The 27,659-nt window shown below is 40.3% G+C and overlaps 1 long non-coding RNA gene across 2 annotated transcripts; it reads left to right on the top strand.

Moving 5' to 3' along the window:
• Positions 1 to 24,610, top strand: LOC125645039 (uncharacterized). 2 transcript variants are annotated; one of them, XR_007359178.2, is made up of 3 exons: positions 1 to 86; positions 577 to 713; positions 24,459 to 24,610. It is a non-coding gene; the product is annotated as an uncharacterized LOC125645039 (long non-coding RNA). The 2 variants fall into 2 exon arrangements; XR_007359177.2 differs by lacking the exon at positions 24,459 to 24,610 and adding an exon at positions 14,103 to 14,885.
• The last annotated feature ends 3,049 nt before the right edge of the window (positions 24,611 to 27,659 follow it).

The following is a 27,659-nucleotide window of genomic DNA, read 5'->3' as shown; positions in this document are numbered from 1 at the left end:
TTCCATTTACAATGAGCCAGAGCTGTCGGTGTCATTTTCTGCTTGGTTTCTTCATTATGATGGAAAGGTTCAGGCACAACAGAGAGGTTATCTGTCATTTTTTATTGTAACATCTGGTAGATTTAGGAATATTTTGTCTCTCACAGTCAGCAGCACCATGATCTTCAGAAGAAAGTGCAAGAAACCTTGCAGTTATGGGATAACCTGATCGTAAAGAAAATTTCCTCCTAACCCCATCAGTTACTAGTTGGCTTATGCCCTGCAACATGAGGGCTTGTAGCCCTTCTAGAACTCTTGGGTATTTTTAAACCTTATTATTATTATTATTACTATTTATTTATTATACCTCTGGATAGTCTTTTTTATCCACATAAATGCCAAACCCTGAATCCTGTAAAGCTCTTGACCTCCCTGGTCTCCTGTCAGTGAGTTCCACAGATTTGTGCATTGTATGAGAAAATTTCTCAAACTTTTGCAGGGTAAAAATGTTTGTAAAATGTCACACACATTCGTTTTCACTGTAGACAGCTTTATCCAGTTTCATATGTAACAAATCTCTATCTTTATTTTTTACAGTGCATTGTGTCAGTCGTGGCAAGTTACAGTATTTGGATGAAGCATTATCCATTCAGAGCTGCCTTAGCTAGAAAATCACCAGTAAAATTTATGAAAGCTTCTTGAACCTGATTGATTCACTGCTGTGATCATAAAATGTGAGTTTAATCCATTAATTATAGTGTGTGTGATGATACTGCTTGCAAGACATGAGTCTTGAATTTAGAGCACCTAAACCTTTAAGAACTGTCCTTATCCAAGTAAAATGGTAGCTGCTTTTCTATATGTTTAAAGAACCAGTAATAGCCAAGGAGAAATATATACAGTAGTATCTCAGAGTTACGAACACCTCGGGAATGGAAGTTGTTCATAACTCTGAAATGGTTGTAACTCTGAGCAAAACATGATGGTTGTTTTTTCAAAAGTTTACAACTTAACACTGACCAAACATAGCTTTGAAACTTTACTATGCAGGACAAAATTGCAGTTTTTAACCATCTTAATTTAGATGAAACAAGCACAAAAACAGTTTCCTTACCTTGTCAAATCTTTTTTTTAAACGTTCCTTTTTTTTTTAGTAGTTTTCCTTTAACACAGTACTGGACAGTATTTACCTGATTGCGTACGACTAGTACCAAATGAGGTGTGTGGTTGACTGTTCAGTTTGTGACTGGTGTTAGTAACTCTGAGGTTCTGCTGTATTGTCTTAGTTGATAGGCTTGTTCTGTTAACAAAGTTTTCAGCCATAATTTTTTAATTTATTTTAATTTACTTTTTTACTTATTATAAATTGCATGGGGGGAAGTGTGTCACAGTCTGACCAAAGAAGTTTAAAACCCTTAGGGATTTTTGGTTAACCATGTTTTATTAATCATTATGAGCCTTAATTCAGATGCTCCAGATGTTAGTGCTAAAGCTAGAAAGGTGGCTAGCATCTGTGCTACATCTCTGATGTAAGAAGGCTCATACCTGAGCTGTGTGAATGTCAAAATGTTCATGTTAATGAGCATGCCAAAGGAAGATTTTTTTGCATGGATGTATACCTCTAAATTTCATTTTATGCAAAATTCCTGTGAAATGGTTCATTTAAATTGAAAACAAAACTGCAGAAACATGATTTTCTGCTTGTTTTAATAGGAACCTATTTTCATTCAAAAGGAGACCCCATATTTGCTTGTAACCCCCTCATCTGTAATTTTTAATTAGTTTTGTGTTTTTATTATGAATACTTTGCTTACCTACTGTAGAAAGAGAACTCAAAATAATTGTGAAAATCTATTCTCAGTGAGGTAGGTGCAAATTGGTAACAATGGTGACTTTGGTGTAAATCTGGTAACTCTAGTGTCTGCAGATCTTGTGGTTTGGGGGATTTCTCCAAAATCAGAGGGGACAGTGCATTGCAGGGAAAGTCCACAGTGTGTGAGGTCTGAGTACAGCTGCTGACAAAAGCTCATCAGAAAGAATGCCAGATACAAGAGTTCCGCAGTGGTATTTTATTTTTAGTTTGTTTATTCATATTGATTAAATTAAAATACATCATCATTTGTACTTTTTTAGAAAAACACACAAAGATGAACTAATGTCACAAAAGATTTCATGTCCTAGAAGGAAAGTCTCTTTCCTAGATCCACTCACACTCAGTTGAGCCCACCCCTCCAGGAAAGGTTCTGGGTGAATACCCTGTGGCATATCCAGAAAGTCTGTAAATTGGCTTCTATTGAATGAAGGAGGGAGTCCCAGAGCCAAAGACTCTTCACTGGGCTTAATGATGGCAAAGTATTCTCTCCAGTTGAAAAAGAGGGGACTGTTCGCTCAAGCACTTCATCTGATTGCTACTGCATCATTTATTTAAAGAGGAGCAGACCAGTTCCTAAAGACGCCAGAACTTAAACCTTTTAGAGCTTTATAAGTCAAATCTTAAGCTTTGGAAACCCTTTGGAAGCCTGTACAAATAATGGAACACAGTTGTAATACACCTCCTGCATAAGGTACCACTTAGCAAGTGAGCACTATGTTCCCCACTAGCTAAAGATTCTGAGTGCTCTTTACATCTACTCATCTATAGAGTCTAGCCTCAAGTTGACAAAGACATACTGTGAGGTCCACATCTGAAAGGGGAGGCTTGTAACTTTCAAGCACAGATGAAAAGAACACTTGGCAGCTGCTGTTGTCTGGGCAGCCACAAGTACTCAAGGGTTCAACAAGAACTTGAATAAAAAATGGCAGGCGTTCTTCCCATACTGAGGGAGCTGCTCTAATCCTCACCATTTCCTCTTCTGTCAACAAGCATTAACTCTTTCTGATCTGGGCTGATCAATTGTGAGATGGGTAAAGAAGGAAGGACAAAGAAGTGGGAGAGGGAGCCCGACACTATCATATCATTGAAGTCAGTAGAGCTGACTGAGAAATAGGAAGCACTTTCCACATACAAAAATTCAAAAGAAATTTAAAAGTTGGCTATTTTATCCAAAGTTTTTACAGGAAGGGTCGCGTGTGTTTGTTGTTTTGTTTTAAAAAAAATCAAACAAACAAAAAACCACCAACAATTTTTGGTTGTTTTCCCTTTTCAAAACCAGAAAAAAATGAAAGAAGCAAAACTTTTCATTTAGAAAATAGGCCATTTTTCTTTGACAAACAATGTTTTGAAATAAAAATGTCGACTTGCTTAAAGACTGGGGGTCAGCCCAGAGAGAGAGAGAGAATGGGATGACTTTGGGAAGGGAGAGAGGTCAATGATCATACAAGTACGAACTTCAGAAGCTTAATGGGAGGCATGAGAGGTAGTGGAAAACGAGTTGAGGAAACGGAGAAGGCTCTGATTGGTTTGGGAAGATAGAGAGGAAAAGTGAGGTGAGGCAAAAGAGAAAGGAGCTCCCAAAAGGAGCATACAAAAGATTTTGCAGTAAGCTTCAGGAAAGTCTATAATTTTAGGGCTTAGCCAAGATGAACTTCTAAGCCTGTTGAAGTTTTTCCATCATTGGTCATAAGCCTTCAATGATTTTTTTCTTTCTTTAGTTTATAAAATGCAGTTGTATAATTATAGGAAAGGGTTGGGATATGTAAAATAAGATTTGTAAATCCCTCTGCTTTTCACAGTGCATTTATATGTAAGACTATAGATTCTTTTAATCTGTAAACAAAGCTGGTTGAATAGGAAACAAGATGTAATGATGGAAAACCCCAGAGTTTGGTCAAAGAAGAAATATAAACACATTTAAGGCAAGTCTCTTCCCATCAGCTAAAACTTCAGGATCAAGTCTCTGCCAAAGCACTCTTTTCCAGGAATATGACATAGAGAGTGCCACAATTTGGCTTTGAATGCTTTTCACCTCATTTTTACAACTGGATTGGATATCCAGACTGATATTGCAGCTCTGTTTCTGTTCAACAGCCTATTTCTGATTAATGACAGATAGAAAGTATTAACATATTAACATAAATCTACCTTTCAAACAGCTTCCCAAACTGTTAGCAATTTAAATTTGTTTCTGCTTAATGTGGAAATGCCTTGACTTCATAGTCCAGGTTTATTACCTCACTCAGCCAGTTTTTGGATCATCTGTTTCTGTTAGAACTAGTGAGGATCCCAACCAAATTCCCTAGACAGAAATACCACTGAGCCTTGGGGAAGTTCAGACTCAGATCCAAACATTTAGCTTCGAGCCACCTTTCTATCTTAGGTACTTAGGTGGTCTCCATTACTGCCCCTATAAAGTAAATGAGATTTAGGTTGCTAATGCTTAAGTCACTTTTGAAAATAGGACTTAGGTGTCCAAGTCACTTAGGCCTTGCAATCTGAGCAGAGTTTGCCTAAATATCAGGCCCTAACTGACTCAGGAAGTCTGTGGAGGAACAGATACTTGAGCCGAGGTTTTCTGCATCCTAGGCTACAGCCTTAACCTCTGGATCATCCTTCCTCTCTTTGTCGACCTGATGAGGATGGGATAAATATTACCTCTCTTGATGATACTAACCGTAGGGCTCTATAGCTATCTGTGACTTTTTGGAACTCTGGGTGAGTCTGTTAGGCTACATCTTGACTGCAATAAAAGACATGGTCACAGTTGGCTCAGGCTAGCTGACTCAGGCTCTGAGACTTGGTGCCATGTGTGTTTTATCACAGGGTAGCTATACTTTAAAGTGTCAAGGATTTGTCTGGTGCTTCTGGTCCAAGGCGGAGTAACAGAGTTCTGACCATAGGAGTGTTCACTCTGCTGTGTGCCACTTGTGGGGTAGGAGATGGAGTGCCTGGCAAACAGGACCATAATCACTGGGATTCCTCCCAGTCCCTGCCAACAAATAGGAAGTGTGGGGGTAGAGGCAGAGAGTGGAGAAATAGCCTTCCTCGTCTTTACCACGAGAGAAGTAAGTGTAGTGGAGTTCAGAAAGACAAGCTAATCACAGCAGGATATCCTGTCCTGGCATTGCAATGCTTTTTTCATAATGCTGATGCAGTAATATACTGCAAGCTGCTCTGTCTTCTCCCTGCCCTCCCACATTGCCCCATGCAGAACTACCCGGCAAGATCTGCCATCAATGCTGAGTAGTTTCTAAAGAGTTTAGAAGCTACTTATTATGTGCATTATGGCAAGTGTGGTAAACCAATGAAACTAATAAATTCATTGAAATAAGTTGCTGCTGGTATGAAAGGACCTTCCTCCACAGATGGAACTAAAAACCACTGCAGACCCACCCATTTCAACAATGAGTTGGGTTAATGGCAAGCGGGCCGATGTCAAAGGCATTTATGTGAGGAAGTTAATCTATACCATATTGTGTCACTTCATAAGACATTCATAGCATACATTGTCCCAAGGGCAGAGTTTTCCTTGAAATCTAGGTGACAAAATAGGGATCTGTCCCCTTGAATATCTTTGCAAAATCAAATGGTAGAAGTAATGCCATTTGTAGAGGATGGTGTATTTCTTGCCATATAAACTTGAACTGTGCTAAAGAAACTGTGGTACTTGTAGCTTACATAAAGGGCAGCTATATAGATATAAATATAGATATAATACGATCTGTTATAGGGCTCATAGCACTAAGTATATGTCCTGGGTGTGGTGGGAAAAAATCAAAGCAATAACGAATAGGCTATATGAAATGTGAAAACACACCAGTTCTCTGGCTGAGAGCTGTATCTGGTTTCTGTCTGATGTGGGGAAGAGTTTTAACTAGTGGCAAGGGAAGATGAAGAGAAGCAGGTACAGACCAAACAAGCAGATAGACTGACAATGAGGAGCTAATTTGACCCATAAATGGTCACAAGTCAGAGCTGTGTAAGCATCCAGAAGCATGAATGTTTATCCAACCTACATAATATTTTCCAGTCCCAGCCCCTTAAAATGGTCCTTGGTGACCCTTCCACACCTAACATTTCTCCTTCAGTTAGTCTGCAGCTCACTCTCAGTTGAGAACTATCATTCTAGCAGTAGGCTAGGCCCCTTCAGAGGTCTTTTTGGTGTGTCCATCTGAGGGGGTCTCATTTTCCCTTTCTGGTGGATATGATAGCTTCTCCCCTGGATCATTCACTGCACCTCCATTCACTCTTCGCCTGTATTCTGGGGTTCCCCAGTTTTTTTTTTTTTAAAAAGCAACCAAACAAAAATACACCCCAAGCTACTTGATTTAGAAAACTGGCCACAGCTTCTCTGCAGAAACTTTAAAAACTATATAAAAAAAATGTCTTAAGAAAAAAGTAGTAGGGGGACTGGGGCCTTGATCTTGGACTGTGTTAATATGGGCTGTTGTGTGTGGCGGTGCAAAGTAAAAAACAGCAAAGCCAAGGAGCACAGGAACTCGCTCCTGAATGGGTACTTTACCACTCCCAAATTCCTCATGTTATCAAAAGGCAGAAAGAGGAGCATGTTACTTAAGCATTTCATCTGCATGATGAGGATTATGCTTAACCTCATGTTTCCTCACATATGCCCATTCTCTGCCCACACCTCATCTTTTTTTATACCCTTCACTCTTGCAAACAAGGGAGCAGGGCTGGAAAACATACTTTTGCATAGTACATATTAAGGATAAACCTTACTTCACTCACATGTGACCTTTACTGAAAAATATCATGCCCCTGATACACACCAACGAAGGAACTTCAGGCACTCAAATGTGTTCACTGGCACACTAGACGGTAACAACTTCAGAGCTCTTCCACATCATGAGAATGATCTGCAAATAAACAGGGCCTATTTAATCCTTTATTCAAACCTTCCATTTTCAGAAAGTAGAGAGGGGAATTTGTATAAAATGTTAGCTGCACAACTATTAAAATCAATGGCAGTCATTTGGCTAAAACCCCATGCATCTCTTTGAAAATTCATCCCTAGCTATTGATGTACACAATAGGCTAGAAGAGTTTTAAAAATATGTTGGACCAAATTACCCATTTTAGAACTCCCTAAACGTCTGTTTACACAGTAGAGCATAACAGCTCCTTTGGAAGATGGATACTTAAGAAAAAAAAATCTCTTCATGCTGAAATAAAGTACTTTCATTGGTGTAAAAATCTGGAAGCGAAGCTCTATGCCAGGAGGTAGGAAAGGATTAAAAGCTAAGAATATTTTATTGCATTCAAGTATAAATATATTTGAAATGAAAGCACAAGGCAATAGAAGTGAAAGCCCATATGTTTTCAGTGCTGTCCATGTCAAAACAATGCCATTCTCCAGAAAATAGTAAACTACTGCTCTTCTTGAATTATTTCACCAGACATCTTTCTGCCACTAGAAACAGGAAAGTTTGGTGTAACCATACCATATAACAGGCAAAAAACAGACTGCCTAGATCAACCATCTTAAATGCAATATGTTATATTATTGGTTATAACAGCTATTTTTTGGGAATTTCTGCACTTTATTGGTGCTTTGCGGGGAGATGGCAAAGGCAGGAATGAGACAAAAGAACTACAGTTACAGAGGCTTAATTTCCTGAAAAATAATTCTCCACAACCTGTGTAAACGTTCTTTCATTAAAACAAATGTTCTTAAAAGATTTTAAAATGTACATTTTCAACAAAAACCTCATACGAATAATTGCCTGTCTTTTTCCCACATGATCTTCAACAAACAGCTGGCAAATCTATGCTGCCCTGTGGCCTTGCATTTGACTTTTTTTTTTTTTTTTGAAAAAAGGACTTGTCTCACACTCCTTTACTGCACCACAAATGTAAATGCCATATAGACTCAAGAGAGAATATGCTGGGCAGGATTTCTAAACCATATCTATCAGATCTCATGAGTCAAACACACTATTTTTATAACCTTACTATATTTTCAAGCAGTTCCTATTTGGAAGTAGTATGGCATGTTGGTGTTAAAAGTGCTGGGCTTGATTCTCCAAGCACAGTTCATAGGGCAGGGACAGAATGACATCGGGGATCCAGTTGCAGCTCCTTAACACAGAGCCAACCAGCTCTAGCAGAAGTTAAGGCACATAGTGTGTCAGTGGATAGTAGGGACCTTTTAGTGCACAAGGTCCACATGGACAGTTAGTGTGTGGCACACTGGCGCACTACAGATTTACACCCCCATTTGCCATGCAGTAAAAGTTCATGTAGACGTGGCCTAAGACTTTGGATTTAAATGTCTATGGGATAGCTTTAGTTTTTATACAGACTGAGATTTCAGAAGAAAGGAAGGAAAGCAATGGTGATAATTCAACAGTGGGCAAGGGGCAAGGCTTCTGAATAAGGAATCAAATTAAGCCAAGTTCAGACCCAATTACAATTTTAAGACGGCAAGGGAACATCCATCAAATGCCAAAGCTGTTACTCTTCCGTTATGTTTAATATACATCTGGGAATAAGACAGCTTTCCTGAGACCAAGTGAGTCACCACCTTCTAGAACAGTGGTGGGCAACCTGCGGCCCGTCAGGGTAGCCCGCTGGTGGGCCGCTAGACAGTTTGTTTACATTGGCACGGCTTCCCACAGCTCCCAGTGGCCGCAGTTTGCCATTCCCTGCCAACGGGAACTGCGGGCGGCCATGCAAATATAAACAAACTGTCTGGCGGCTCCTGTGTGGCCCACGTGTGTGGCCCACAGGCTGCAGGTTGCCCACCACTGTTCTAGAATCACGTTCCATTTCAATTCTCACATCATTCTGGAAACAGGATGACTCCAGCTTGCTGCACAATCAGTGTTCACGTAGACACCCCCTTAAAAAACTTAATCAAGACTCAATTAACACCTGCTGCTTTTTTAATTTCCTCTGACCCTCCCAACCACATGATGTTTATAGCACATTATTACTACATCCATTTCTAAGTCTTGTGACCAGCTGGATCTCCAGCAGGAGATAAGTCCGCAGGCCTGGGTCTTAGGGCTTGTCTACACTACAGATTATGGTGTGAATATGCCACGTCCCTCAGTGCTGGTGTGGACAGCACTGTCAGCGGGAGAACTTCTCCTGCCAACACAGCTGTCGCCTCTCACAGAGGTGGTTTTATTATGCCGACGGGAGAGCTCTCTCCCATTGGCAAACAGCATCTTCACAACACAACAGTGGTGCAGCAGCACCTCTGCAGCACCTCTAGTGTAGACTAGCCCTTACACTGGACAGCTCTGTCCCAAATCCCTGCAACTACATTTCCCCCCGCCCCACCCTGAGGGACTGTTTACTGAAGTCATCTGTTGCTCCTAGCCAACAGAGCAGAGTGTATAGATAGGCAATTTGGGAGGTGTGATTGCAGCTCCTATAGACCTATATCTGAGCTAGTTAGATCAAAGCTAGTTTGAGTCACAATAGCAGTGTAGCTATGGCAGCACCGACTAGCCTCTTGCGTGTGTACCCAGGGTCTTGGATGGACCTGGATTCAGGAGACGAGCCTGTGCCACCACCGCGGCAGCTGTGACGACGCTCCTGTTATTACTCAAACTAGCTTCGATTTACCTAGATCAAAGCTGGCTTGGGTTTGTCTTCATGGGCTGTATCCGCACCTCCAGACTGCAGTGCAGACGTACCCTGAGGTAGCTGGTTCTCTTTGGGACTGTAGCGTTAAGGCCTGGATTGTTGAATTGGATCTGGTTTTGAACTAGCATCCAATGTACAGTGAGGTACCTTTGCCAGTTTGTCTTACCCAAAAGGCAGCTGCTGTGTTCAGAACAAGTTGGAGTTTCTTGGCTGTCCTTCAGAGGCTGCCCGTGGTAGAGTGAGGTACAATGTTGCAGTGTGGTGACAAAGGCCAGGTTCGTTCAAGCTAGGTCTGAATCCAAGAGGAAAGGTATCTTGGCAACCCAAAGGTGGACAAAAGCATTTCTGGTTAACGTTGATATTTGAGATTCCAAGAATTTAGGCTGGGATTTTCAAAGGAGTCTACCAGAGTTAGATGACCAAAACCCATTGAATTTTAAGGCATTTGGGCACCTACTTCGTTTAGATTGAAATCAGTGAGATCTGGGCACCTAACTTCTTATGACTCCTTTGAAAATCACAGCCTAGACGATTGCAGTGATGGACACCCTAGAAATATATAAATGGACTGAAAAGAGAGCAGAGCTGAAGCCAGCAAAATAAAACTCTGAGATTGTTCACCTCCTTCACCGTAGGAGGAAAGCTGATCTCAGCTGACTCTGAGGTCACTGCTCCCACCAGTTCTTCAGAATGCTCCCCTCTAACCCCCCTCCTTCCCCCGCAACCAGCATTTCATACTGGCACATATTTGATCATACCTTTCTGACACTTATACACAGACAGAATGCCTGAATATAGGCTCAATTAAATCACATATATATTAGTTAAATTATAGATCATATTAGCCAGTTGTCAACTATATATTTTCACTCTAAGACAGCAAAGGAAAATTTAGAATAGCACAAGAAAAGAGAGGTGCTGCTTGGCTGGCTTAGTAATAGTTGGTTGTACTAACAGAATCGTAGCAATGAGGGATAAGAGTGACCTTTTATATCACCTAGTCCATCCTACAGCGAGTACAGAAATGTTCCCTACAGTATATTTACTAGTGCTCTGTCCTGCCTTCAATGCACTGCAAGTAGTAATTCTCATGGCTTATAAAAGGATCTGAGAGAATAACACTGCCATACATAGCAAAAGGCTTGAGAGTAAGCTGTTGAAAAACTCTATTATCAGGCAAAAGTGCTGAGGGCAAGATTATCAGTGGAGAATATACATGTTCACACACCCACAGGCTCACTTCAAATAGAGAGAGCAGCATTATTAACAGAAATAAAGACTATATTCTCTCTCACCTTGTCATCAAATCATAGTTAATATACATGCAGCTCCACATTATATACCATGAGCAAACAACTTCATAGTTACTACTTACACAAAGATGTAAGTATAGACTCATAGGTGAAGGTAAGGCAACTCCCATCTTTTCATGTACTATATATAAATATACCTGCTACTGTATTTTCCACTCCAGGCATCTGATGAAGTGGGTTCTAGCCCACAAAAGCTTATGCCCAAATAAATTCCCTTGTTGTTTTTGCTGATACAGACTAACACAGCTACCCCTCTGAAACCTGTCAGACTTCAGAGTGTGCTTCACAGTGATATTATTTCCAGAGCTGGACCCCATGCCCACTACAGTCAAGAAGTTTTTCCATATGCTTTAACGGACATTGAATCAGGCCTTAGTAAGGATCCGGTGCATAGTGAAGGCCAGTTTTTCAAAAGAGCCCAGCATCCAGTAACTCCCATAGTTGTCTCTGGGTGTTGCTGAGTATTTATGAAAAGTGGCCATATCATTTAGGTGCCTAAATGGACGCTGAGCACTTTTTTCAATCCAGCTACCTATTTAGGTGGCTAGGCAAGAACTATTCCTTGGTAAACTCTTCTGAAAATGCCACCTTCAAACTCCGTGGGGCCAATTCTCAGAGTTCCTGAGCAGCCACAATTCTGATTGAAGGTAATGGAAGCTGTGGTTGCTCAACACCTCTGAATATCAGTCACTGTCTGCTTTGAGCCATACACTACAGCTATGCTTAAAGGCCTGGATTGTGGTTATCCACTGCAGACAAGAAGTTTTCAGGAGCTGCTCAAGTGCCAAACAAAAGCAAGCCAACCGTTTATTTTACTTTCGTTTATTGTAAACTGGAGTTTTGTATCAAAAGAGTACAACTGAACAGAAAGCAAACATGTCTTTCCATTATTGTACGTGAACAATAAAAAACAAGAAGTATTTTAAATGTTATTCTTCTCTAAGTGGATCCACATTACAATAGTCAGAAAATATTGTGAACTTTGCATTTTAGCATTATAGAATCCCACCAAAACAGTTTTGCAGATGTTCTAGAAAACCAGTCTCTAAATAAAATTCAGCTTTGCTTTGATGCCGATGAATGAAGTGTTATTGGTGCCACAGAGATGCCTTCATGTAAACAAAGGTTCACACTGTAACATTATAACATAGCAAGACAATTGTGTAGTTTTAGTTTCTGTTTGATAAAGTGACGTGCTTTTAATTTTTACATACATGCTCATCTGTCAGAATATGGAATAAAGATCTCTCTCAGTTAGCAAATGGTGCCAATGCATAATTCATATAGGAATAAAACTGCAGGCAATCAAATGCTATTTTCAAAGATGCTTTCAATTACTTTAGTGTAGGATCCAAATTTAGGTTTTTATTAATCCTTAGATTATTATAGATAATTTATACAGTGCCATAGGTGTGAAGCTAATTGGAATTTTGCCTAATGAAAACTGAGTGAGGGCTTCAAGTTTTGGCTCACTACCATTGTTGCGTTAGCCCTCCAGTTCATTGACAGATAATAACTAGGAGTTCAGAATCCAGCAAATTTCCATAGCCAGCTTTAGCTTGGCATCATAAAGTTGTATTACTTGAGGAGAAAAATGAAATTGACAGTGGCTACAGCTGGGCAGATAATGGAAAAATTACACATTGAATATTTTATTTAAAATGTTCATTACATTATTAAATGAATATTATTCAGCCTTTTCAACTGGCAACTTTCCATGGGTTCCAAAATTCATTCATCCTTGAGCAGATGCTGAGATGGGAGATACTGTATATAAAACATTGACTTCAGTGGCAGCTGCTGAGTGCTCAGCGGTGTTGAAAATCAGGCCACTTGTTTAGGCACCTAAGCATGGATTTAGGAGCCTAACTTTAGGCACCTATTATTGGAAATGTTGACCTGTGTATACATTAACCTAGTTCAGTCCCCAGTTACCTGTGCACAACTCCACCGAGCATAAGGAGAATTGCTCCCATGTAATTGACGGCTGGATCAACCCCACTAGAGTCATTATGCCCATTTATGCGGTTGACCTCTGAGGTGAAGCAAAGAAACAGCATAAAATAGATTAGAACAAAATCGAATAATGTTGTATCCAAATGACATTACAGGAACAATTTAAGCATACGGACAGAAGTCAATAGACCTGATTGAATATTTTACGAAGTAATTAATGCAAATCTGAAATTAATTTTGATTTAGCCATGTTCTTAACCCCTTAACAATGGGCTGCCACTGCTACAGAGGGTCAGAAACAGAAGCCAGGGGAGTTGTTCACCATTTGTAAGAGCCTCAGAAGCCTGCCAGTGGGAGTGGTGGCAGTGTGGAGCACACTCAGAGTTTTGCCTCTCAATAGCCTTGTTTTTATGTCACATCTTAAAGACAGCAACATAGAGGGTGAAATCCTGACCTCAGCGAAATTAATGGGAGTTTGCCATTGACTTCACTAGGGTCAGGATTTCACCCTGGGTCCTCAGTGTTGAGGCACTGGTTCAGTAATGACTCAGTCTCAAGGGAATCACCAATGCTTTGTGTATGAGCACAATTTTGGTCCAATCCAGATTTCTTAAATGAAAGAGCAGTGACTTTACAGCCTTGCAGGAAATTAGTTCCATCCCTGGCTTTGTCTGTCTTATTTAGTGTGTGCAATTATCTATTCTGATGAGTTGTTTGGGGTTTCTGTGAATGCAATCAATTACATGCTATGAAATATCCTTAAATATTTTGAGTTTCTGTTATGCACAGTTTTATAGAGATATTATTAAAAACATACTCTCCCTCAAACAGGTCACTTTAAAGTTCATTATATTCAATTTTCTCTAAGAGCCCCTACATGTTAAATTAATGGCCTGTTATTGGTGGTTAAATGAAGCCTTCATTGTGTTATCTATCACGTCCCATAAAATACTTCAGATGATCACAAGACCCCATTATTCTCCTGGATTTTGCTGTCTGTTTTTTTTTTTGTTTTTTTTTTAAATGTTGGCACAACTGGATAACTTTTTTCATTATCTGTGAAACCAAGTTCTAGATGTGTTCACTAACATGTAGGAGCTGCTAAGTATGAAATATTTTGTTCATGATAATACTTCAGTGATTAGATACATTTTGCAATTTTGCAATTAAAAGTACCAGAAGTCATTACATCATAGAAATGAAATAATAGGCTCATTGACTGGTTTATTAGAAAGATTTACCAAGAACATTTGACTCTGATAATGGCAATAGCTATGGTTTCCATATGGTTTAGAGCTATTTAATGCCAAATACTTCAGAGCTCTCTGAAGACTGATTTCAAGTTATTATTCTTTCCACAGGGTGAATAAATTGAAGAATAAATAATCAAAAATCCCAGTTTTGGATTTCCAAATTTCTCTTTGTCTTTCAGTATCAAACAGGGTTGGGGGAGATGGAAAAGAAATGTATTTATTTTCTGAAATATCACATGAAATATGTGTGTGTCTATGTACAAAGAACTAATTAAAATAATTTTAAAGAACATTAAATTAAAAACATTAAAACTTTTTTGCAAAAGAAATTATATCCAATTTAAATTCAGCTATGGATCCCATGTTGCATTGTATCTCACTGTATTTTTTAAAAAGGAAATTCTTATAAAAGTACTTTTAAAACTTCAATTCGTAAAATTCTTCCCTACTGATTTTCATGTTAGCTAATTCTCTGAATGTAGTTTATTTGGGTATAATATTTCTGTGTACAGAGCATATTATGCTGAATCAAGTGTCTATCATTCATTAAAGCCCCTGTAATGTATAAACTAATCCATAACTCAAGAAGAAGAGGTCTGCTTCTATGGGATTTATCTTCATGAAATATTTGCTGCCAGAAGAAGAAACAGGTACTTTTAGCCCCATAAACAGTGGTGCCTCAAGGAATTTCAGATAGTTTCCCTTTGGATGCCATATAATTTATTCAGCTTTCCCACTAGGTTTATTTTAACCTACTCTCCACGTTATCATCTGGTTTTGATTACTTACACTAAAAAGAGAGAGAGAAAATAAGAGAAACTGTCTCCAATGACTTTGAATGGTAAACATGTGAAACTGGCAATTAAATATGTAATACTGTGGCCATTATCTAGTTGCAAATGTTCATTACTGCAGTGATGAAAAAATAAAACCAACTTCACAGCCTTCTGTTAATTTGTAAGAGTTAAATATCTGTCTGTATGAGAAACAAACGCTAGCTCCATGGTTATTTGTGCATACAAAACCAACTGAAAAGCAGTATAGCAGGATGGCTTTGGCAGTATATAATAGCTCCTCATTTTACCCAGAAGTCTAGCCCAAGCACTCTAAATATTCTTCGGGTGTATTAAGGTATCTGAGCTGTCTCATGAGACATACTGAATATCTGCAGTGTGGGCTACCAGTGGGCTAGCTTACAGCATTCGTGATACAACATTGGCCATGGCCGTATTTTTCACAGTTCTACAGCTGGCTCCAGGGTGGACCTAGCAAATGAATACTGGAGGTAGGTTATAACATTAAAGTTAAACATGCTATTATTCCAGCCAAATGTAAAATGTTTCCACACCAGAAAGTGCCAGTGAGACAGCAATTCTTTGGCAAGATTACAACTTAAGACAGAATGTTTTAAATGAAGATTCATGCAAATGGCGTTGTTAATCTTCTTTCCCAGTTGCGAACAAGACACTTGCGGGGTTCCCAGAAAACCATGACAAAGCCACGTAAGAAAAGAGAACTTCAGTTCTCACAACTGTCCCCGCAGGGGTCATGACTAGAAAATCTGTTTTTCCCTGTATCATACTGGACTCTCTAACAATAACTTCTCAAATACTCTGTATGACAACAACCCTCTCTTTGTGTCAGTGTGAGTGTGGGATAAGACCGAGCTACGTGGCTTTTTAAGGATCAGTGTCGCTTGTGAATAATGTCTGGAATTTGTCCAGCTGGACCCATGTGCACAGATTCCAGATGATCCTGTGCAGCATGTGCTGTTGAACTCACAGAAATAGAGCCATGAAAAAGCCCACCACACCCAGAGGTCTCAAGGAAAAAAACAGTCCCCAGACTAACATTTCATAGCTGAGATTTTGTATTAGGGTTTTTTTTGCATATCTTTAAGGCAGCTCACCTGCTGTTAAGGCTATAATTGTGTGTGTGTGTGTGTGTGTGTGTATACAAAGAAATAATACAGCAGAGTGAACACTGATTCCTGTTGGACTCACTGTTGGTCACTATGTTCCAAACCCAAACAAGAGCAGAAAAGTGGCTCTGTCAGAGGTTCCTCATAGGTAACAAACCCTGTGGCAGCCCCTACACAGTCAGTGGGTTTCTCCCACCAAGGGAGAGAAACTGAAACTCAGCCATGAAACTCATCTTATTCTGACACTGTCAGACAACAGGAACCACCCTTTTCTTCATCTGATCTTTTCATCAAGGAACAACGAAAACATCTCAGAGCAAGCAAATGCTGCTGCAAATAATCTGGAATATCCAGGGAACTGTGCATGGCTTGAAACACTTTTCACCAGATGGTTCTTTCTACCATAAAATTCTTAGGGACCTATGTAGGGTGAAATCCTGGCTCCACTGACATCAATAACAAAACACCTGTTGACTTACGGTGGACTCAGGGTTTCACTCATAGGGTATGTCTACACTGCAATTAGACACCCACAGCTGATCCATGCCAGCTGACTCAGACTCATGGGGCTCAGTCTAAGGGGCTGTTAATTGCAGTGTAGGCATTTGTGCTCAGACTGCAGACTGAGCTCTGTGACCCTCCCACCTCACAGGGTTCTAAAGCCTGGGCTCTAGCCAGAGCCCAAACGTCTACACTGCAGTTCTTGAGCCCCTGAGCCCAAATCAGCTGGCATGGGCCAGCCATGGATTTTTAATGGGTAAACATGCCCATAGCACCCTATTGATTTTAAAGGATTATACCATGAAACTCCAAAATGATCTTCTCCAGGAACTGAACTATGTTTAACAAATAATATAACAAAATTAAGTATTACCTTAAATAGGCAACTCCTTGTCCAAAGCAACCACTTTCAGTCATCCCAAGGTTTCTAGTACATGGTTGTTTGATCTTTAGGCATATAGGAGTTCTAGACAACTGATTTTAGCTAACTGCTTTGGGGGTTGCTTAAAAAAGTTTCATTGTAATACTTGACACTTAGCAGTCAGTGCTTTTCATTATCAAGCAAGTACTATTATTTCCATTTACCATCTTGCAATGAATAAGATCACTGCCCACACACATGGATTTTGGAAAATCAACCATTTTCAGACTGGAAATAATGAAGTTGATGGAATCACCCAGCTGCACACTGGTGCAACACGATGCAGAATCTGGTTTACAAACATTGGCAAATATATTTTAAACACTTTGGAAAGTTTATGGCCAGGATTTTCCAAACTGGGGCCTAAATCTATATTTAGGCATCTAAATAAGTGGCCTGATTTTCAAAAGCGCTGAGCAGCTACAAGTCTTCTTGAGAAATTTAGGAGCCTAATCATAGGTTCTTATTTATTTATTTTATTTTATTTTACATTTTACACTATGTTACAAAAGAGCAAACAGGTAAAAGGCTATTTTTTCTATATTCTGAAAGTTTGGCAAGCTGAAAGCAACATTGTTTTCCCCGGGTTTCCAGGAGTTTGTAAAGTGTACAAGTAAATTTGACGATGGTCCACAAATGGTTGAAAGTAACGTCCAGTTGTGAAAAAAATAGTGGCAGTGCATAGGATTGGTGTGGTAATGCAGGAAGCTTGTTAAAACACTTTTGCCAGGGCCTACACTTCTGCTCTTAAACTGAAAGCTGGGAGCAAATTTTTTAATTCGTTTCAGGTAAAAGTGAGATGGCAAGTGTGAATTGTGAACAGCTCAAGGAAGAACAGCTGTTGGGCTGGTGTGCACAGTGAGGTCTGTCTGCTGATGAGCAGGAAAAAAATCAAAATCGGAGGGGGGTAAGAACTCCACTTGGTTACTTGAGGGAAGCCCTGCTCCAATCTTTTATGAGGAGGGAGACATGTGATGACTTGGGGAATTTGTACAATTTGAGATTATGAACTCACTGTAGGTATCTTTACCAAACTACAAACTCCATTTTGAAGTGCAGCTTCTTTGTCTTCTCTACAGTCTCTTTGCAACTATGTTGGCCTGAATTTCCAACAGGGGTAGTGCAAAAGGCCTAACAACAGAGAATCATTTAACTTTGAAGATTAGCCAGCTAAATGACAAAGAGAGGGCTACAGCCCAGGGAAAACCAGTGTTTCAAGTCTGAACTCATGGGGGAGGTTGCTTTGGTAATGAAGTCACCTGGCAGGAGTTTGTGATCATCTGAAGAGGCTGAAGGCCTGAAAGGGGGGTCTGAAAGTTATAAAAGGACAGGAGCTATTCTAGTCAAGGGGGCATTTTTCCCCAGCTCAGGATGATGGAGAAGATGAGACAGGGGATCCTGGCTATCTTCCTGAACACAGACAGTCCCCCACAGTTAGGATGTTTGTGGTTTCCTAAATAAGTCATGTTATCTTGTGCTTTTTCATTTAAGTAAATGAGCAATAATGTGTTAGACACCTATGCAAAGTGTCTGTGTGTGCCAAATGCTATACCTACCACATGGCCCCTGAATGAGTTAAACTGTAACCCAGAAGGGGCTCCTCTTTGGAGTGGAATTCTGGGAGAAGGTTAATATAAGCTATGGGAAAATCTGAAGGGTCACTATTGCTAGGCAGCTGGACAATAGGTTCTGGCCCTCTGGAAGACATGCTGGAGAGAAGGTATATACTCCAAAAGTGTGTCTCGGGACCTCAAGATAGGGCAGTGACTACGCTCCATTCAGGCTCTCGAGGCTTAAAACATCCATGCGCTCAGTGGCAGGGTTCCCTAACAGCAGTTTAGTAGGTGGCCATGATGGAGTGCTTGACTGGAACTGTGACATCAGTGTCACAACTCCTCACCAATTTCCATTTGAGATAAGGGAGTCAGGTTGAATTTAGCTGCTCTGCTCTCAATTTTGAATGATATATTCTTGGCTAGAATTACTCATCCTAAAGAATGCTTCTACAATCCTGCAGACAAGTTTGAGTTCTATATCTGAACTCACGCACTTTGAGATACTCACATGAAAGCCCTTATGTAAGCACGTTATCTAACATTATCTTATGTTACATTATTTGTTTTATTAACTAGCTGCCTTTTTCTGAAATTATACAGAAAGACTGCTCTTACTCCTGCTTTGCAAAGTTTGTCAAGTCATTCACAAACTGCATGTATGCCAGCCCATTGAACAGCCACAGACGTGTTGTTAATCAAACAAGCCTTAACATTGTGTGAAAAACTGGCATGGGATGGTTGGCCATACACAGATGGCCTTCTCTCCGTGTTGCCAGTTCAGAAATAAAAGAAAAAATGTGAGCAATAAAACTAGATATTTCCATGGTAAATTTTAACTCAGTGTGTGATAGATTATATTAAATAAGTGTCAAGTGTGTAGCTATTAGGAACCATAAGCAAACAAACACATCTAGGGACATATGCTACACAAATGCCATATGTGGAACTCTCACTATGGGGAGAAATCCTAGTCCCCGTAAGTTAATTGGAAAACTCCCATTGACTTTAATGCAGCCTGGATTTGGCCTCAAATGTATAACATACCACTTAGACTTGTTTACAACATGAGTAAACCATTTTCCATATTAGCATGCACCTAGGCTATAGAAAGCATATGACTGACATTATCAGGAGACTCTAAATAAATATCGGAATGAAATATTTCAAATCAGTTCAAATTCTATCTGTCGTCATACCAGTGCAACCCCCCTGACCTGAATAGAGTTGTACAGGTATGACTAAAATTGACTTTAACCCCAAATTCCCATTTTATAAAACTGAGCATTTTAATAAATAGGTAGGGCCCGGTTCCCTAGATATGGCACCAGGGAAGATGATCCAAGGGCAATCTGTTCCACTGTATTGATTTGTCTAAATTTTAGTATTATAATTTATTGATCATTTGTATATAACATTTGTATATATGTGTACATGGCAGTATATGTATAGGGTTGCACCAAAACATGTACAGACTGGAAACTTTTGGTGGGGTGAATAGCAAAATGCCAGTGGAATGGAGAGAGGAAGAAAAGACTTCACAGAATGTGGTTATAATAAGGCTAAGGTCACTTAGTAGATACATCAGGTCTCATTTTAGTTGCTAGGGTTTGATCGTTTTCTTATAATTACCTTTTTAAAGTATGCATTGCATGAAGGGAATTAATTAGAGGATCATTGTGTGAGGAATTGAGGCTGATAAATGGCACCCACACTCATGAACAGGTGGGGGGATTTGATGGAGCTAGTGGTGAAAGGGGGGACAGTCCCCATAGCAAGGGATGGAGACACTCACCAAGGGACAATAGGCAGCTCCTCCCCCGGGAGTCTAGGAAAAGCTGAGTGATGACTGGCCAGCATTCCCCAGCTCCCAGGATTTAGCCAGTGCAGGGATCATGTGGAGCCTCTTTCAGCTCCGTTCCATCAAAAAGTGTTACTCACCAACTTCCCACAACGGCAGTCCTCAAGGTTCAGAAGAAGGCTGGTAAAGATTCTGGGGCCAATTGCCCAAGGGGCAGAGGGTCTGTCCCACTTGTGGGGGGTATCTGCCTTTTTGTGGGAATCATACCTTTTTCCCCACAGCATGGGTCTTGTGATGCTGGCTGACCAGGTCATGATAGAGCGTATTCAGCTCAATTCACTTGTGTATTAGATCAAAGTGACTGTAAATGTATAAGTGTTTTGTGTGTTTAAACTTCATAAAACTAATAGGACCATTCCATGGATTGTTTTCACTTATCTGTTCCCCTCATAATGTAATAGCAAACATTTACATGGTAAGTACCCTGGTAACTAAATTACCCATCAACAAAATCTGGTGAAATGCTAATGAAGGACTTAAGGACTTTAACAGAAAATGCTAATTTCAAGGCAAGTGGCTATTATGTATATGGTTGGAGGTCAAAAGTCTAAGTGTGTCCCTCACTCAGCATCATCAAAGGAAAAGCCCACATGGGTAAAGACCCCATCAGCTTGCTTTCTGCATAAAGGAGTTATAAATATGAATTCAAGAAATGATCCATTATCTCTGGACTCTTTGGATTCTAACAGGGCAGAATAACTGAACGAGAAAATGTGGACCTCCAGAGTTATTCCGGGTAGCTATGAAAGACTTTTGGAAAACTGGTACTTTATTACATCATTGCCACCATTTGGAGTTACAAACTGTGGTTTACCTGTTATTATATTTTACCTGCTTTAACCTCTCAATAAATCTCATTCTTTTTTCTTAGCTAATAAATCTTTGGTTAGTTTACCATAGAATTGGCTGCCAGCATTGTCTTTGGTGTAAGATCTGGAGTATCAATTGATCTGGGGTAAGTGGCTGGTCTCTTGGGATAGGGAGAAACCTAATGTGGTGTGATTTTTGGTTTAAATAACTTTTTATCACAAAATTGTCTGGGTGGCAAGAGAGACTGGAAAGGCCAAGGGGACTGTCTGTGACTCCATGGTAAGACTAGTATAGTGATCCAGGAGTTCTAATCTAATTATAGAATGTATCACCAGTTTGGGGTGTCTGTCCTTGTATTCTGAGAGTCTGCCCTGCGATAGGCACCCACAATTGTGAGCCACTCTAGACAACATGACATTTCTGCCCACGATTGGAGCAGGAGTCCCCTTAAGGAGGGGGGTTTCCATGCAGATTTCCCGCCGCCTTCACTGCTCAAGGTGCGGGAGGCCAGGAGCCTCATGAGGAAGCCACGGGGGTCCTGGGGACCCGACACAGTGTAGTCCTGGTCAAGGCTAGAAAGAAAGTAAATACAGGGGTCAACAAGATATTCCTGGAGAAAAGGGGTTCAGTGATACAGCATAGGGACATACATTACGATTGGCCAGAAGTTTTCAGGGATGATGGTGTATATGCATCAGATGGAGGTGCTGATATATGGTGACAGCATGTGCAGGCATGGATTGGGCCAGGCGGTGTGGTTGGGTGGGGAGTGACTGGCGCTCCTGGTGGCTAATTTCCAGTGCGGTTAAGAGAATAAAATAAATGGTTCTCAGAGGTGAAAGACCTGGGATTTTGGTGATGGGCCTTAGGCTCATGTGATGGAGTGAGACCTTGTGGTCTTTGCAGGCTGAGGTCAGACCTTGTCATCCTTGAGGGTTGAGGTCCCTACCCTGCTGCACCCACTTCTCGCATTGTGGAGGAGGATGCGAGGACTCAGAGAAAGCTGAGCCCTGGGGGGCAGGCCGAGGAGAGCTTACCCTATGTTATGTGTTATACAGTAAGGAACCCTGTAACCCTGGCTCTAGTTATGGGTTATATGGTAAGGAGCCCTGAAACCCCTGCACTGGAACTAATTAAATGCCTGGTATAGGAGAGTATGGGTATTGAATGAGTAACACCCTTCCCCTCCCCTGTATTAAAGTTTAATAAAAGTTACTACTTAATTCCATGCAGGTGTCTGTCCTCATTTTGCCACTGTGTTCACATCAGTAGGTTTTGAGGAGAAATATGAAGGAGGAGAGAGAAGTTGCCTGTACATTTGAACTCCTGCTCTGTGAGATACTTACTGAAAGTCATTAGATAAGTGCATGCTATAAATATTATGTTACATTATTATTATTTATTTTGGTAACTAGATCAGGGAAAACATTCCACCTATAGGGGCAGCGTGGGTGTTATTTATGGGAGAAGTAAACAAGGGGGACATACAGGGAGTGGAAATAGGGGAGCAATAGTTTCAAATAGGAGCGTGGCCAGTGACCTATGATAAGCTGTAGTGAGAGACAGAGCTTAACAGAACCTAGAAAACAAGGACAAGGAGTGTGAAACTGTTGCAGATGGGGATGTGAAACCAGTTCATGAGCTCTTAAAGAGGAATGATGTAGTCAGAGTACTAGGGTAGGAAAATTAGTTTGGCAGCAGTATTTTGGATTGCCTGGAAGGGACTGAGTTTGCTGTTGGGAGACTAGAGTGAAGGAGATGACAGTAGTCCATGGTGTCTAGTTGCTGTGTAGACATGCCCTGAGATAAGGCTTTTAATCTATTCTATATTTTGCCTTTCTTCCTCTTCCTACAAAAGACCTAAACCTGTGAGGTGCTGAGCACTTTGAGCACCTAATGAATGGTCAATAGGACCATTGGCACCTTGCAGAATCAGCTTGAAAGAGAATTCGCTGAAGTCTTGTTTGGCCTGATTCTCTTATCTCACCACTCCCACCCTTACCAGTCAAATCTGGTTGTTTTTCTGAATCATGTAACCTAACCAGTGCTCTGACCATTTCTTACCCTTTGATTTCATGTCCAAACCTGGGGACCACTTTCTAAAATGGCTTCCACTGAACACTTGAAAATTACTGGTACTGTGCATTTCACTGTAAGGTGTAAGAACACCAAGTGGTTACCAAATGGTGACTTGCTGTAATGTGAAACATACGGTACCTTGTGATTTCCGTCCTTGTCAGCAAAATGCCTTGGATATCAAAAGGTGGAGGAACTGAACCCCCTGTTCTGAAAGGTGCTGTTCTGAGTGAACACTGGTGTGATAAACGAAGGGGGGGAGGGTATAGCTCCCTTTTGTGGACACCCAGCCAGCCAGTTAGCTATAAAGTCCCTCTTGGTGGCCGTTCTCTGTTTGCTTTACCTGAAAAGGGTTAAAAAGTCCCCCAGGTAAAGGAAAGGGAGTATGCACCTGACCAAAAGAGCCAATGGGAGGGCTAGAACCTTTTAGAAATGGGGGGAAAAAACTTCCCCTTTCTCTCGGTTGTTGTTCTCCGGGAAAGAGGGGAACAGGGAGCAATTATGCTATGAGAAGTTTTAAGCCAGATATGATCATCAGATCATACCTAGAATTACTTATTTGGAACCCCCAAATATGTAAGTAGATCAGGAATATTTAGAAAGATGTGATTTATTTATTTTTATTTATAACAGATTTATTTCTGTTTATTTCTTATGGCTAGTGGACTCCTCTGTGCCAATCCCAAATACTTTCATTTTGCTGTAACCTTTAAGCTGGACCTCAAGAAGGTTATTCTTGGTATTAGGCTTTTGCTAGATTTAAAACACCCAATTACAAAAATTAAAGTTCCAGATGTATTTTCTTTCTTTTTTTTTAAATAAAATTTACCTTTTTAAAAACAGGATTGGATTTTTGGTGTCCTGAGAGGCTCGTGCATATGTTGTTTAATTAGCTGGTGGTAACAGCTAATTTCCTTTGTTTTCTTTCTCAGCTCTTCCCCAAAGGAGGGGTGAAAGGGCTTGAGGATACCCCACAGGAAGGAATTCCCAAGTGCACCTTCCTGGGTTCCAAAAAAAGGGTTTTGCATTTGGGTGGTGGCAGCGTTTACCAAGCCAAGGTCAGAGAAAATCTGTGACCTTGGGAGTTTAATACAAGCCTGGATTGGCAAATATTAATTTTTAAAATGTGCCAGAGTGGGGAATCTCCCTTGACAACTGGATAGTAGCACTTAGGCTGATTTCAAAAGTAAATTTTGAGCTGGTACAAAATGCCAGATTGACAAAATGAGACACCAAAGTGCTCACCTTATGCTGGATGCAAATCACTTCAGTGAAATTAATGAAACCAGCTGAATTTTTCTTTCGTTCTTCATTATCCTAGACAGAAGGGGGCATAAGAGAAGCAATAGAAGATACAAAATGAGTGGGGAAAGGAATTGGGACAGGTTGAAGAGCCCTCAAACAAGAAAGTGGAAGAAGCAACAGAAGGGAGAAGAAAGTCTATAACATGGCTTCACACACTATTTTATGTAATGTAAGTCATACAATACACTTCTCAGAAAGTTCGTTTGATTTAGAAAAATGGCTTTAATCTAGATTTTTCCGCCATTTGGCCAACTCTTGGCTGTCATTCTGCATGCCTGGCATGTGTAGCCCATACACGACGATTCATGGAAGGCAATAGGAGTACACACATGAACAAGCTCTGCTTGCATAAATTAGGGCTGCAGGACTGGGCCTAGACATGTCAGTATTTTACAAAACTGAATTGCTTTCTTCCACAAATGCAATATATAAATGCAGACACAAATAAATATACCTAATCTAAAGAATACTTTAAAGTAGATCAGCTAAAATTCTTTATCTCCGTTGTTTCTGTATTTGTGATATGTTGGGAAAATGCAGTGTTAATAGACCTCTAACTCAGCTTCTTGTATCATTCCTTCTGTAAAAATCTTGTAATATTGGCTGAATCTCAAGACTTGCAAGGTGTTTTTTTCTGCACTTACACATCTGTTATATATGCAGGTATCTGTGTGCTACTGTAGCACTTTTAGAGATATTTTGGCAGGTGAGCACAGATGGGAGGGTGGGGAAACCATGATTTTAAATGAACGGAGAAAATGCTGACAGTATCTAACATATATTTTAGATTCTTCTTCCAATATTTAAAAACAAAGCTGGATTAAAGCATAGAAAGCAACCTTGAAAAAAATAGACTTCTCTGATCACCAGCACACATGTTCATAGATTCATACAATTTAAGGCCAGATCATCTAGTTAGGGCATTAGCCTTTTTGCTACAGCATGACACTGGCAGGTCATGTTCAGTTGCTTGTCCACTACGATCCCTAAATCCTTTTCTGAATCACTGCTTTCCAGGAGATAGCCCTCCATTCTGTACATATGGCCTGCATTCCTTGTTCCTAAATATATAATTTTGCATTTGGCTCTATTAAAACTCATTTTGTTTGAATGGGTCCAGGTTGCCAAGTGATCCAGAGTACTCTGTATGACTGCTTGTCCTTCACATTATTTATTGTTATTTTGATTCACATTTTTCTGACTAATTTTTTCCTCTCAGTTGATTTCACTCATATCTTTCTCCAGCTTTCGGAAATTAGCCCTTTTGAAGTGCCAAGTGTATATATTACTGGTTGGGTCTGTCCTTTGTTTACCCATATTGTACATAATCCGGTCATGATCACTGATCCCAAGGCAAGTCCAGTCCGGTGAGTATTTCATCTTTATCCAGCATAATGAAGTCCAAAATAGTTACTTCGTGTTGGATGCACTATCTCTTGTGTTACAAAATTAATAGAAACTCGAACGATGTTTTACTACTGGTTGCATGAGGCCACCAGCACGTCTCCTAAATTGAAGTCTCCATGTAAAAACATATTTTTTTCTTTCCACACATCTTAGTCAGGCGCTTAAGGAGGTCTCTTTTTCTGATCATCCTGATCTCTGGTTTCATTCAGTGGTCTGTAACATCCCACACCAGCACCCCCTCCTATTAGTTAGCTTATTGATCCATATGCATTAAGACCCTGTGGTTCAGAGTTATCAATGCATCTAAAAAAAGCAGTGGTGTCTCTCCTATACAGTACTACCCCTCCCAACCTCTTTTACCCATTCTATCCTTCCTAAACTGGTTATAACCAATGCCTGTAACATTTCAGTCATGTCAGTTGTCCCACCTGGTTCCAGTAAGGCCAGTTATATCAAATTTCTTCTCATCAATGAGAATTCCCATTCCTCTTGCTTGTTACCCAGCCTTGAAATAAAAGCAATTAAAATATTCTTCTCTCCACATTCTTCACATTCACTTGTTGATTTGCTGGAGGAAAATATCCCATTTTTTCCTTTGACAAAGGGCCTGATAGAAATCCCACTGAGGACAGTGGGAGTCTTTCCATTGGTTTCAATTGGCTCTATCTAGATCAGGCCCAAAATGAATAGTCTACAAGTATTCACAAAAAGAAAAGGAGTACTAGTGGCACCTTAGAGACTAACCAATTTATTTGAACATAAGCTTTCGTGAGCTACAGCTCCCTTCATCAGATGCATTCAGTGGAAAATACAGTGAGGAGATTTATATACACACACAACATGAAACAATGGGTGTTATCATACACACTGTAACAAGAGTGATCAGGAAAGGTGAGCTATTACCAGCAGGAGAGTGGGGGGGAGTGGGGAACCTTTTGTAGTGATAATCAAGGTGGGCCATTTCCAGCAGTTAACAGGGATGTCCGAGGAGCAGTGGGGGTGGGGGGGAAATAAACCTGGGGAAATAGTTTTACTTTGTGTAATGACCCATCCACTCCCAGTCTCTATTCAAGCCTAAGTTAATTGTATCCAGTTTGCAAATTAATTCCAATTCAGCAGTCTCTCGTTGGAGTCTGTTTTTGAAGTCTTTTTGTTGTAATATTGCGACCTTTAGGTCTGAAATCGAGTGACCAGAGAGATTGAAGTCTTCTCTGACTGGTTTATGACAAAGCAAGTTCATATTGTATCTGTGTTGGTTTTTAAGCATTCTCTTAATCTTCAGCATTTCGTTTCATTGTCATTAATAAAGTTAAACTCTTGCAGACCTTTGACTTCCTCCACCCCTGTTCTTCTTTCTTTCTCGGGGCTTGAACCAGCAGAAAATAGTTGTCTTGTCGCCAACAGCAGGGCAGATCATGCATGTCAGCCCTGGAGAGGATGAGATTGCTGGGGAAACCAAAAAAGCTTTTCAGATAGGCATACCCTTTGAGAAGAGAGCTACTGTGGAAAGCCTGATTCTCGCTGCTAGAGAATGAACTTCAAAAGTTTTGGGTGTTTGGTTTGGCTCAGAATATGAGCCTTAAATATAAGGCGTAACCCTATAGCTATGAAGCCCAGCAAATCTCTGCAGCTTCCATTAGACAGAAGGTTACAGAGGCTGTTTTCTCTGCATTAAGACATCACAGATCTCATTCTAAGATCCCATTTCTTTCTAGTTTTTTCTTTAGTGAAGACAGATCAAATAGCAATAAGCTTAAAACCCAAAAAACTTACACACACCTTATTTCTGCTCTTCCTCTGATGAAATTCT

The sequence above is a fragment of the Caretta caretta genome, chromosome 11 (assembly GCF_965140235.1).
Source record: "Caretta caretta isolate rCarCar2 chromosome 11, rCarCar1.hap1, whole genome shotgun sequence".
NCBI classification, from domain to species: Eukaryota; Metazoa; Chordata; order Testudines; family Cheloniidae; genus Caretta; species Caretta caretta.
Note: the sequence above shows the minus strand (reverse complement) of the source record. Positions and strands in the feature narration are given on the sequence as shown.